Raw genomic sequence first — 14,021 nt, forward strand, 5'->3', positions numbered from 1 at the left:
AGAAAAGGAGTTTCTCAGAGAAAAATTGCAAAGACGTTTGTAGTATCCATTCATCTACAGTGCATAATATCATCCAAAGATCGAGAATGGAACATATCTCTGTGTGTACGGGCCAAGGCCGGGAAAAACCATTCTGGATGCAGCCATGCGCTCCTCGGGCCCTTATATGGCACTGACTCACATAAAGGAATCGCTACTGTACTGGAAACAATCACAACATGGCTCAGGAATACTTACAGACAACAGTGTCGGGTGAAACACCCACCGTGCCATTCGCCATTGCTTGGCTAAACACCTCATAGGTCAAAAAAAGAAGACATAGCTAAAACTTGATCCAGATAGAGCAGGCGTTTTTTTTTCTCCGGGCCAAGGCTCATTTAAACTGGATTGTGGCAAAGTGGATAACACTGTTCTGTGGTGATGACGTATCAAACTTTGAACTTATTTTTGGAAACTGTGGGACCCGCCATTGTCATCCGGACTAAAGCGGACAAGGGACAAACCCACTGTTGCTATCAGCGCACAGTTCAGAAGCCCTGATCTCTGATGGTATGGGGTTGCATGAGTGCGTGTGCAATGGGCGCTAGCTACCACATTTGGAAACGCAACCATCAATTGCTGAAAGGTATATCCAAGTTCTAGAACAACATGTGCTCCCTTTAGACATCGTCTCTTCAGGGACAGACCTTGCACATTATCCAACAGGGACAATGCCGGGACCACATTACTGCATCAATTACAACATCATGGCATGCGTGAGAAGAAGGACCGCGGTGCTGAAATGGCAGGACTGCAGTCCAGATCTTTTCGACCCCTAGAAAAACATGTGGCGCATCATAAAGAGGAACTTGCGACAAAGACGACCTAAGAAACGTTTGAGCAACTAGAAGACTGTATTAGACGCGAAATGGGACAACCTTCCTATTCCTAAACTTGAGCAACTTGTCTCCTGAGTCCCCAGACGTTTGCAGGATGTTTATAAAAAGAAGAGGGGATGCCACACAGTGGTAAACATGGCCTTGTCCCAACTTTTTTGAGATTTGTTGATGCCATGAAATTTAAAATCAACTTATTGGACAGTGTTGGCTGTTGGACAGTGTTATTCCTGCTTCCTATTTGCCGTGCTTGCTGTTTTGTGATCGTAGCTCCGTGTAGCTTTGTTTTTCTGTAAAATCTTTATATTACTATCACTCTCTGTTGTTTAAAGTGATAAAATATAACTTAATTCCCACCATATTTCTGATATTATCTATCAATCTAATCTGATTAATTTGATCGCTCACTTTTATTTTTTAAATCCATTGAGTGCAGTGCACCTGCATCAGCAAGTAGCACTCAAGTAGCTTGTCATTAGTGTTTCCATTTGTGCCTATCGCTGTTTTCTTTTCTCCTCTCCTCTCTCTCGCTACTCTCTCTCTGGTTTTTCACAAGTTCCTCAAACTACTGTGGTAAGAATCTTTCATCAAGCACAGTGAGTAATGGTTTCTCCTGCTATTGTTATTTGGACTGCTTGCCACATGTATAGTTTATCTATCTCTGTCGGTGATGAGGGATTCACATGTTATAAATGCAGGGAAATAGTTAGGGCTGACAGAGAAGATTTCAGAATTAGAGACACGCATCCAAACTTTAATTCTTTAATTGACAGTAAGAATGTGAGGGCTCTACATACGGCTTTGATGCGCCTAGCTCACGGAGTCCTGTACATTGTTCGGTTCCTTCCGTAACAGGGCCTTTGCAGCAGGGCAATTGGGTGACTGTGAGGCGGCATAGTCGTGGTCTAAACACCACTCTTCTGTTCCGATCAAAACATTAAACAGGTTCTCCCCACTCAGTGATGCACCCACTGAGAAACCTGATGAAAGTGCTCTAGTTATTGGCGATTCTATTGTACGGAACGTGAAAATAGAGACACCAGCCACCATAGTCCAATGTTTACCGGGAACCAGAGCGCCTGACATCTTGGCAAATTTAGAAGTGCTGGCTAATGCTAAACGTAAATACAGTAAGATTGTTATTCACGCCGGTGCTAATGATGTTCGACTTCGCCAGTCGAAAATCACTAAAAATAACATTAAAGAGGTGTGTGAACATGTAAGCATGATGTCAGACACTGTAATATGCTCTGGTCCCCTCCCTGCTTACAGTGGTGATGAGATACATAGCAGATTTTCATCACTCAATGGCTGGATGTCTAAGTGGTGCCGCGAGAATAAATATAGGTTTCATAGACAACTGGACGAGCTTTTGGGGCAGGCCTGACCTGTTGAAAAGAGATGGTCTTCATCCCTCCTGGGGTGATGCCGCCTTCTCTCTAGAAATATGGCACATAGTCTTAGAGTTTGTACTTGACTAACTGGGGCTCATTTAGGTCAGGGAAGCAGACAGACTGGCTAAACCGACCGCCTGCTAGCCGCCTTCCAGTCACAGAAGTCAGATTAATTCTCAGCACATAGAGACTTTCACCTAGATATCACACTATAGAGACTGTGTCTGTTCCCGGGGCTAGAAGATACAAAAAACATCCAAACCAATTTAAGAGCAACAATTTAATTGAGGTTCAACAAATAAAAACAGATGTAATACGGATAAACAAATGATAAAGCTTGGCTTATTGAATATCAGGTTTTGTAAATAATATGATCACTGATCATAATCTAGATGCACTCTTTATTTAAGAAAATTTGCAAGTTCCGTAAACTGAAATAAACTCAACAACCTCAGAAGAACACACAACTATTTGAGTTTGGTATTATAACCCATAACAGTGCCATTAGCTCTATATCCATTTATACGATGCTGGTAAAATGCCCAGTTTACCATGTCACACTGTAATGATTTTTCTCTTTGTGTTTTAGATAGTGCTGATTTCAAACCCCACTCTGAACAAACTGAAGGTGAGTGAATTGATTCATTTATTCCATCACATACGAGTGATTCTCACAGTAACTGGTACAAAACCAACTTAATTATAAGTAATAAAGCACTTTAAAACAAGTTGAATTATTCATGTGACAATTCTGACGGTGACAAAAAAAACAAAAAAAACATAAAAAACAGGACGTCTATCAAAACAACAGATATATTTATTACTTCACTCTGTAATAATTTAGATTTTACAGAGAGGAAACAAGATCTTCTCTTGGAAAGCTTATGTTTTCCAAATTCCCCATTGATTGTATATTGACAGGTCTTTTATAAATGACTATAACAGTTATTTAGGAGAAAACACTTCAGTCTCATCTGATTTACATTTTTTAAATCAAGTGTGTCTGTGTTCTCCAACAGGTAAAAGCAGCAGCACATTATTTTCATTGGTGAATTGCTGTTGGTACAGAAAGACCAAAGTCAAAGTGAGCATTAACCCTATCTCAACATGTATTCACGAGAGAGAGAAGGTCACTCTCAGGATGTGACATTGATGGTGAAGGAGTCACTGAGCTGGCAGTACAGGCTGGGAGAAAGACTGTTCAGACAGTGTTTTCCAGTGAACTACCGGACCACACATTCAGTTCTGTTACTGAGTCTGACGCAGGTAAAATACTCCTGTTATATGGAGCAGAGAGAGAAGGATCATGCAGCTCACAACACAGTGATTGCAGTTACACCGACAGTTATCAGGTGATTTTGATCATCTCTTCATAAACACAAACAAGTTTAACATGTTAATGATGATATCTCTATTTCAGATAGACCCAGAGCAGTTTTAAGTGGTTCTCCACAGAAGTGGTTGACTTTTTGGACTGAAAGGAGTCCAGTGACGTCTGATCTGTGAGGTTAAAGACCTCCTCTACAGGCTGGACATTCAGCTGGTGCACTGTTTCATCAAGTAAGATATTATGTGCTTCATGTGGTAACATCTGGATGAAGTGGTTTCATAAAATATATTAGATTTTAAAGATTAAAATATATTATATATTATACTCAATGGCCAGATGTAACCGATTACTGTTTTTTGACAGATTTTTCTATCTTGCACATAATGGTGTTTGGTTCTCTGCATTGTTTCTGCATTTGGGAGCTGTACTTTCTGTTCTGGCCGTCTGATCTCCTGCACATCAAATAGCACAGGTGTGTTTTATAAGAAGAACCCACTTCCATACTTCATATTTCCTGTAATAAATCCGCATGAGTTACTGTAAGTGTCTTGCTCATTGCTTGCATACAGCTTGCTCAAGCAGAACAAACTTCTGGACAATTCAGGTTTCACCTTGTCTTTTGTCCAAACATCTGCATGTTTTTTTTTGCCTTCATCTTCTGGGGTTTTACTAAAGGTGAGTTTTGTAGTTCATACATTTAGAAAAAAAAGAGATTACTAAAGCACAATAGTAAGATTTCTTTCTTTGTATTTGCAGGAGTGCAGTTTTTCATCAACTGACTTAAGATTACTGTGTTGAGTATGCTTGTGGTTTTGTTTATTCTCTCTGATGTGATTCTTCCTCACCATCACCACACAGTTTTTTGTCATGTCCATCTTTATTCCAAAATTGATTACTATGTTCCAGGATTTGATAGTGAGATAATCACTTGCTGTGCTCTTTATATTCTGAGGACCTGTTATGTATCTTACAGGTATGTATAGAATGTAAGTTTTTTCTTCTTTTTTTTTTTCTTTCCCAAGGAGAACATTAAAAAAACATAGTGATGATCATTAATAAATGGATAATTCACCTCAAAAATAATTAATTTACTCAAGCCAGGCCCTCCAAGATGTAGTACAGAAGAAGATTTTAGCTGAAAACTGTGAGACTGGGTGATTTCACTTGGTTAAAGTTACTTACCATCACTCTTTTGTGTGTTAAAGCCCCATGAAATCAAAATTAAAGTTTTTTTTGTCTTTTTAAGTATGAATATGTTACCCACTGCCTTTTTCTGGCAGTGGAAGAAGATTTGGTGCACAGTACTGCAGTGTGACTTCTCCTACGGACAAACATAAACTGTCTCTGTTTTTCAGAGAAAAGCCATGATCAGAATTAATGCTAGATTTCTTCTAACCGCATAAATTCTGGCGCTCTCGTCCTCTGCTTACGGAATTCCATATGATATGTTGCTTTTGGCTATGGATAAACAGAGGTTGCGCCACTGTTTTCATGTAGGTGTTGTAGTGCAGCTTACACCGATTCTTCTTAAATATGCTGATATTGTCGCCATTCTTATACTTTATGATAGCCCACATTACAGCCCCGCATGCACTGCCATGCTCTCACTCATGTGTGAACGTGTATGGGTTGATAAGGTAAAACTAAAAGAAGTTTTCCTTGCATGCTCCCCATTTTTTAAATGCACCTTGAAAGTGAAAGGGACGTGACATGTAGCCAAGTATGGTGACCCATATTCGGAATTAGTGCTCTGCTGGATTTATCCCATCCAAAGTGCATAACACAGCAGTGAACACACACCCGGAGCAGTGGGGATCATTTATGCTGCGGTGCCCGGGGAGCAGTTGGGGGATCAGTGCCTTGCCCAAGGGCAACCTCAGTCGTTGGTATTGAAGGTGTAGGAGAGAGAGCGCTGTACATTCACATCCCCCCACCACTATCTCTGCTGGTATGAGACTCAAACCTGCAACCTTAGGGTTATTAGTCCAACTCTACCAACCCTAACCACCGACTTCTCCACGACTTCCCCTTGACTGTTGTACAGTCTGACATTAATGACAACTTAGTCTCGTGTTAGCCTTCAGATTGAAGGGTCTGGAATTCATAGCAGCTTTCATTGGCCAAGGCCGCCCATGCAAGGCCTTTGACCGACATGTCAAACAACCAATCACATTTCGTTTCATTCAGCGTCACGTTTTGAGGCGTGGAAATGTCGCCACAATTACAGACTGTTGTGTAAATCTCTCTGACATAATTTTAAAGATTCTATACGGTGAACTTTAAATATTTCACATACTTTTTGGAAATCCAGTGTTTTTAATTGATCCTGATAATCGCTCGTCCTCAAAGTTTGTAAACATGGCGGCTTTCTTCTTTCATGAGGGAGTTTGGGCGCCACCCCCAAAATAAAAATTTTGTCATTAAGCGTTTACTCCCATGTCGTTCCACCAAACCCATAAAAGCTCTGTTCATCTTTGGAACACAATTTAAGATAATTTGGATGAAAATCGGGAGGCTTGTGACTGTCCCATAGACTTCCAAGTAAGTAACACTGTCAAAGTTGGAAAAGTATGAAAAGCATTGTCATCCGGAATAGTCCATCTGCCATCAGTATTTTAAACATAACATTATGAAGCGACGAGAATACTGTTTGTAAGCGAAGAAAACAAAAATAACGACGGTTGATTATTCAAAAATTTCCTTTGTCAACAGTCTCCTCTGTGTCTCCTTCCACATCACTGTATGCTGTGTATACTCTTCTGTATCAGCCACGCCACAAGGATGCACTGTTTTTCTACCTGTATTTATGTTTGATTTGAAAGAAAAACAGCACATCCTAGTGACGTGGCTGACACAGAAGAGCATAGGCAGTGTGAGTGATGTGGAGAGACACAGAGGAAGGAATTGTTGAATAAAGTCATTATTTTTGTTACTTACAAACAGTATTTTTGTCACTTCATAATGTTATGGGTTGAAACACTGAAGCAGATGGACTATTCAAATTTTTCATTTTGGGTGGAGTATCCTTTTAATTCTCATGATGTACACTGGGTCTCATTTAATTGAAACAATACATTTATTGACAAATATTGCATAGTAATTCCAGTTTGATTATTTATTTATTTTGCACAGTAACAATATTTATTTTATGTGGAGTAATATTTCTTTTTCCTTTATTTTATTCCTCTGACAGTTTTTTATGTCCATGAAAAGAGGTGCACATTTTAGGAACATGACACATCTATTTCTTGGAATATGCTTTGGATGTGTTGTGGTCTTCTGTCTAAAACTGTGTAGAGGTAAGAGTTGATGAATGGTATGTTCACATTAGTTATCATAGTGACTTAGAAAAGAGATTCCCTCTTGTTAGCGTGACACCCAACCATACCTCCAAACCTGTCCCCTAACCTTACCTGTATCACACTTGAAATCCCACCACAATAGCTGAAAAATGCTATTCAGCATGCACACAATAAGTATATTGTACCTAACAATTATTATTATTATTATTAAGTAGTAGTAGTATTACAAATACACCTGAAGTGTGATCACTAGATAAAATATCCACTTGCATATGGAAGGTTCTCACAAAATAGTTGTTTAAAGATAAGAAAAGATGTAATAAGGCTTTTTTTTTTTTAGGATTTAGTTGGATGCAGTTTTAATTGGATCTCTTCATTTTTTCTATCTTTGGCACATTTTTGTCGAACAAATTTCCCTCATGTGGCCTTCTCAGATCAGGTAAGTGAGATTAAAATGTGTAGTGTGTTAAACTGAAAACTGTTAATGAGCCATAATAACAAAAACCTGTCTGAATAAATCCCCCTTATTTAAAGACTACATTTTTTACATTTTTTTTTCAACATTTTCAACAGTTTCAACATCTTTGTTTTAGAACCCCTGGGCAATTAGTGTGTTCATGGCATATGTCTTGTTTAGAATATCATCAAAAAGTTGATTGATTTAACTAATTCCATTCAAAAAGTGAAACTTGTATATTATATTCATTCATTACACACAGACTGATATATTTCAAATGTTTATTTCTTTTAATTTTGATGATTATAACTGACAATTAAGGAAAATCCCAAATTCAGTATCTCAGAACATTAGAATATTACTTAAGACCAATACAAAGAAAGGATTTTTAGAAATCTTGGCCAACTGAAAAGTATGAACATGAAAAGTATGAGCATGTACAGCACTCAATACTTAGTTGTGGCTCCTTTTGCCTGAATTACTGCAGCAATGCGGCGTGGCATGGAGTCGGTCAGTCTGTGGCACTGCTCAGGTGTTATGAGAGCCCAGGTTGCTCTGATAGTGGCCTTCAGCTCTTCTGTAGTCTTGGGTCTGGCATATTGCATCTTCCTCGTCACAATACCCCTAGATTTTCTATGGGGTTTAGGTCAGGCGAGTTTTGCTGGCCAATTAAGAACAGGATACTATGGTCCTTAAACCAGGTACTGGAAGCTTTGGCACTGTGTGCAGGTGCCAAGTCTTGTTGGAAAATGAAATCTGCATCTCCATAAAGTTAGTCAGCAGCAGGAAAAGCATTAAGTACTCTAAAACTTCCTGGTATAACGGCTACGTTGACCTTGGACCTCAGAAAACACAGTGGACCAACACCAGCAGATGTACTGGGCCCCCCAAACCATCACTGACTGTGAAAACTTTACACTGGACCTCAAGCAACGTGGATTCTGTGCCTTTCCTCTCTTCCTTCAGACTCTGGGACCCTGATTTCCAAAGGAAATGCAAAATTTACTTTCATCAGAGCACATAACTTTGGACTACTCAGCAGCAGTCCAGTCCCTTTTTGTCTTTTAGATGCTTCTTCTGATGCTGTCTGTTGTTCAAGAGTGGCTTGACACAAGGAATGCGACAGCTGAAACCCATGTCTTGCATAGGTCTATGCGTAGTGGTTCTTGAAGCACTGACTCCAGCTGCAGTCCACTCTTTGTGAATCTCCCCCACATTTTTTGAATGGGTTTTGTTTCACAATCCTCTCCAGGGTGCGTTTATCACTATTGCGTGTACAGTTTTTTTCTACACACATCTTTTCCTTACCTTCGCCTCTCTATTAATGTGCTTGGACACAGAGCTCTGTGAACAGCCAGCCTCTTTTTTGCAATGACGTTTTGTGTCTTGACCTCCTTGTGCAAGGTGTCAATGGTCGTCTTTTAGACAACTGTCAAGTCAGCAGTCTTCCCCATGATTGTGTAGCCTGCAGAACTAGACTGAGAGACCATTTAAAGGCCTTTGCAGGTGTTTTGAGTTAATTAGCTGATTATAGTTGTGGCACCAGGTGTCTTCAGTATTGAACCTTTTCACAATAATTCTAATTTTCTGAGATACTGATTTGGGATTTTCCTTAGTTGTCAGTTATAATCATCAAAATTAAAAGAAATAAACATTTGAAATATATCAGTCTGTGTGTAATGAATGAATATAATATACAAGTTTCACTTTTTGTATAGAATTAGTGAAATAAATCACTTTTCAATGATATTCTAATTATATGACCAGCACCTATATATATATAATATATATATATTATATATATATATATATATATATATATATATATATATAAATATAATTATTATAAAATTATTATTATTATTATTATTATTAAAATGCTGTTGGAAAAAGCAGAAGTTAGAGCATTGTGAAACACTTAATTTATTATATATAATATATTATCAAAACAAAATTAGTCAAGTTATTATTTAAAAGAAAAATTAACAATAGGTTGTATAAAAAATCTGTACCCTTTATATCTCATTTAAGCAATATCACATGAGAAATATTGCTGAACTGAATATTCACATGGTTGTGATTAATAACTATTTAATGAAAAATTAATTCATTGTTTTAGTTACCCTGATGATGTTTTATTTGTTTGTGTTAAAACTGCACTCTTTATATATACAGATCTAATTTAAACATTTATTTTATATGAACATGTTGTAATGGCTTTCTTTTGGGAAAGTCTGTTCAGCTCTATACTCCAATAATAGTTTTAGCAAAACTTGATCATAACTGTAATAAAGAAAATAAGGTAGCTGCATAACGCCTTATTCGGCCTGCGGCCATTTTGATTCGAAAACAAGGCTGTGAGGGATAGCAGTCAGCAGCGTTCACTATGGCATATTGTTGTGTACCGGGATGTCAGTCGTTTAGCCGTCAAAATAAAGAGAATACATAATTTCACACTGCAAAAGGTAATTTGAGGTTTTGTTTCTGTTTACACTCTCTTGTTGCACAGAACAGGTAAGAAACAGCTGAAAAATAAAAAATCAAGCTTACACTTCACCTCCTCCCATTCATCTTTATTGAAATGGATACGTTTCAGGTGGTAATCACTATTACATTTTACAAAAAAATCACACAGGTAAATCCACTTATCCCCATAATAATCATAACTGGTAGGATAAAATAGACCCTAAAGGTAAGTTGCCGAACTCTGTGGTGACAAGTTTTTTTGTTGGTTACTTGCGGTTAATAATTTAAACATGTGGCTTCTTCTGCTGACTGATGCTTTTAGGTTTTCCCCTCAGATTCTCTTCAAATTCACCACAGGGCAATGGGACAGGGACTGGGCAGTAAACATTAGGGATAATTCCCTCACTTGTGCATTTTACTATATGGGGGTACTATTATTTGGTGGTTTTACTTTGGAAACCCATACTATGCTGATTGGCTTTGTCTTTTAGTCCTACTGTTCTTGATGGCACATGCCATGTTTGAGGCAGAGAGGTTTTACTTTTTCTTGGTGGTACAGATTTATGTTCCATTTTTAGTAGTGAGCCAGTGTGTAAAGTAGTCCCAGTAAATAGTTACAGTGCCCCAATCCTGCTTTACAAGTGCATTGGGTGTCTCGGATAAATGGGTTTTCTGAAGACAGCTCCACCTGCAACAAAGCAACAAAACGTTATTAACAAAGCCATTATTAACTAACCCTAACCCACATTTCAAGACAAGGTGTACAAAATAACAGTTTTTTTTTTTTTTTTTTTATCCTTTGTCTTAAAATATTTCCAAACTATAACGGTTGTTGGTATAACTAAGTTACACACTTACGTTATAACAAGTGTTGGGTAAGTTACTTAAAAAAAAAAAAAGTAATTAGTTACACTCTACTTATTACATCTGTGTAATAAGATTATTGTACTAAGTACTTTGGGAAACGGTTAAGCTGTTTTGGAAAAGTCGGTCAATATGTTTTGTTTTTTTTTGTTTGTTTTTTTTAATCCCAAACAGCTATCAGCCTAACCTGTTTTATTCCCCCAGTACTTATATAAATAAATATATTTACAACATTAAAGATCAGAAAAACTACTTAAGACCATATTCATGTCACCCATAACAACTTGCATTGTAGAATGACGCGGCTTACTAGAAACACCTGGTATTTAGTATGAATGAACGAACGAACAAACATACAAACAAGGTCCAAAAATGAACTAAGGACCAAAACTTGAACTTAACATGAACCGTCCTGAACATGGAGGGTGTAGAAATTTCCTTACAACAGCATCGAGCGAAAAGATCAGGCCCTAACATTACAGCCTGCTTCGTTTCTCTTCACTGTAAACCACAATTGTCATGGACATCAAACACTACAGTTCAACACTTTGAATTGGCTAAGAGGCTAATGTTAGCAGCACATACAATCAGTATGTAACGTTAGGTCGTTCGGCAACATTAGCTCTATCGTGATCTTCTATGCAGTATGCTAAGCTAAAGCTAACCTCACAAGAAAGTCGAAAAAGTAACTTTTTACCTTCAACATCGTGGATATAACCCTCGATCCAGTTGCTGTAACCCTTCAGGAGGATAGACCTGGGAATTTTTGATCCTTCGTCCGCCCATGACTCCACAACATTGAGCGTAAGAGGAGGAAGATATGACAGGTTCGTAGTCCACACAGCCATGTTTAATTGTTGTTATTTCCTGTTTACCCTCACAGCCTCGTTTTCGAATCAAAATGGTGGCGGGCTGAATAAGGCATATGCAGGTCAAAAAAAATATATAAAAATAAATAAATTCCCACTACACATTTTCCACATCACTTCCTGTTTAAAATGGCTGCCCACAGGAAATGCCCAAACAGGTGCAACTCATTCCATTTATCACATGGGTGTGCAAAAATCTAAAACATATGAAACAACTAATAGACCATAATGAAGACATTATGTAACAATAATATTTAGTCTTAGTAACTTCATGAACACCCAGAGTTTGTTTTTTATTGTATTTTGTTGTGTGCTCTAATCCAAGGATAAATGCATATACTCTGCTCATCCTTTTGACTTTTGAATCAATTCAGTTTTGTTCTCACACAGAGGCAGAACATTTAGTAGTGTGGGGAGGATCGAAATCATGTAATCACTCATTGCTAAAAATAATCACTTTAAGTAATTTTAAATGTTCTTGATTTAACAATTTAAATATATATATATAAATATTTGTATTAATGCAACAGGACATAAACATCTAATAGTTTTACAATATTCTATAGTAGTTTATAAAAATGGTCTAATTAAGAATAACTAAAAATACAAATGTACAAATTTTTTTTTGTCATCATAGTTTCATGAATTAGTGCAGCCATTTGATGTCTGTGTTCTAGTGCATCCCTCTCATATGATCATGTACATGTCTGGAGCAGTTGGTCTTGTTTTGTTGAACTCTGGACTACTGACAGCAGAACTCTTTTTGGAAACATGTAAGTTTGTCACATTGTCTGGAGGGTCTGGACTAAATTTACAATATTACATTATTATAAAAACTTTACCATTTTATTTGCAAATGTCCGAATCTTCCTTTTATCCTCATGTAATTCTTTTATTTTAATGCTTAGGGAACGGGGAGCGTATCATTAAGGATCTAAGAATCATTGTCTTCCCCTGTGAATGTGTTTTGGCTTTATATTGGATAATTAACTTCCGTTCTTTCTAAGTATCTTATAATATCTTTTTAATGGAGACTCAGCTTTTTTTTTAAATTTGCTAAATATTTTGACATTCTAAAAATTACAATAAGGTAACATGGCATTTAATTTTTTTCTCTCTCTTTCTAATGCATCCTGTCATATAGTGAAGATTAGGCCTGAGTAATTTCCATTTTTATTCTTTACAGCTGTTATTCTTTAGATAAAAACTGTGTAGATTGATAGTTGATGAAAACGTACCTGCGGGAACTTTTTCAATAAGTACAAATCACTGCAGTTTCCAAAAGAAATGAACACTAAAGGTGGTAAAACAGCGAGCACTTGTAATCGTTTATGATTATAGCTCCATATGTTTGGCTTTTCAGCCGTAACAAGCTTGCTTGGTAGCTCAGCCAGCAGAGAACTGGACTTAGGATGCAGAATCCTTGGTTCCAAACCCTGTCAAACACATGACTCACGATGAAAAAAGCTGAAAGATGAGAGATCAAAAAACAATCTAAAACGGCATGCTAGTGATTGACAAGCTAAAACAGCATGCTTGCTAATTCAAGCTAAAACAGCATGCTGGACAGGTGTAGTGCAGATACGCTATTTTAAAACGTCAAGGCTATTAAAGTTATAGTGCCACTCAACAGACATTTTAAGTCTGCAGTGATGTACAAAACCAACATCACATAAAATGCACCATATATACGTTCATCTGTTCACTCAGTGGAAATTTCACATTGAATATGTCACGAAAATGTACATGGCAGTATGTATTTCTCATCTTGCAAAAAAGTTCCCACAGGTACGTTTTCGGCATGAGATCAGGTGGATATTTGGCCTGTAAATGTTTTTTTTTTTTTTTTTTTTTTTTTTTTTTTTTCATTCTGTTGTATTAACACAGATTTGCACACAATGTATAGAATTCAGATGAAAGTCACGGACATCATCTAAGGGTTATGTTAAAATATATCAGCTGATCTGCTGGATAAGGTTTGTCATCTTAGTATAGAGTACAGATATGTAGATGCTAATTTCTTGTTTTGAACAGATAGCACAAGACTCATGAAATGGAAAATTTGTCTTTATCTGATAAATGGTGAATCAAAGAGACAGAAATGAGACTCTGCCAAATAGGCCACATCCTGCACTCTGACTGTTCTTTTAGAAGAAAAATCTAATAAGAGAGCAAAGTCTCAACAAGCGAAGGGGTTTGGTTTTCTGTCACCAGTTACTTACAGGATACTTTCAGGATTTTGATACAACTATGTAAAGGTTGTTTGTTATGCATATATATGCATAAATGTATTGCTCATTTCTTGTGTCTCCTGTTTGTTGAGGGGTTATTTCATATATGTGCAGCAGCAGTATTTCTTACATGCTGACAGCTGCATGTCGGTGGTGGATGTATTGGGAGTAGCAATTCTCAGTACCTTCTCTGCTGCAGAAGCAGCAATGTAGCAGATCTGTTCCGCCAAGAC

General features: G+C 37.4%; 1 long non-coding RNA gene across 1 annotated transcript; it reads left to right on the forward strand.

The window, feature by feature from the left end:
- The first annotated feature begins 7,316 nt into the window (after positions 1-7,316).
- LOC122137270 lies at positions 7,317-12,722 on the forward strand. Its single transcript, XR_006154727.1, has 3 exons — positions 7,317-7,340; positions 12,235-12,330; positions 12,466-12,722. It is a non-coding gene; the product is annotated as an uncharacterized LOC122137270 (long non-coding RNA).
- The last annotated feature ends 1,299 nt before the right edge of the window (positions 12,723-14,021 follow it).

The sequence above is a fragment of the Cyprinus carpio genome, chromosome B4 (assembly GCF_018340385.1).
Source record: "Cyprinus carpio isolate SPL01 chromosome B4, ASM1834038v1, whole genome shotgun sequence".
Lineage (NCBI taxonomy): Eukaryota > Metazoa > Chordata > Actinopteri > Cypriniformes > Cyprinidae > Cyprinus > Cyprinus carpio.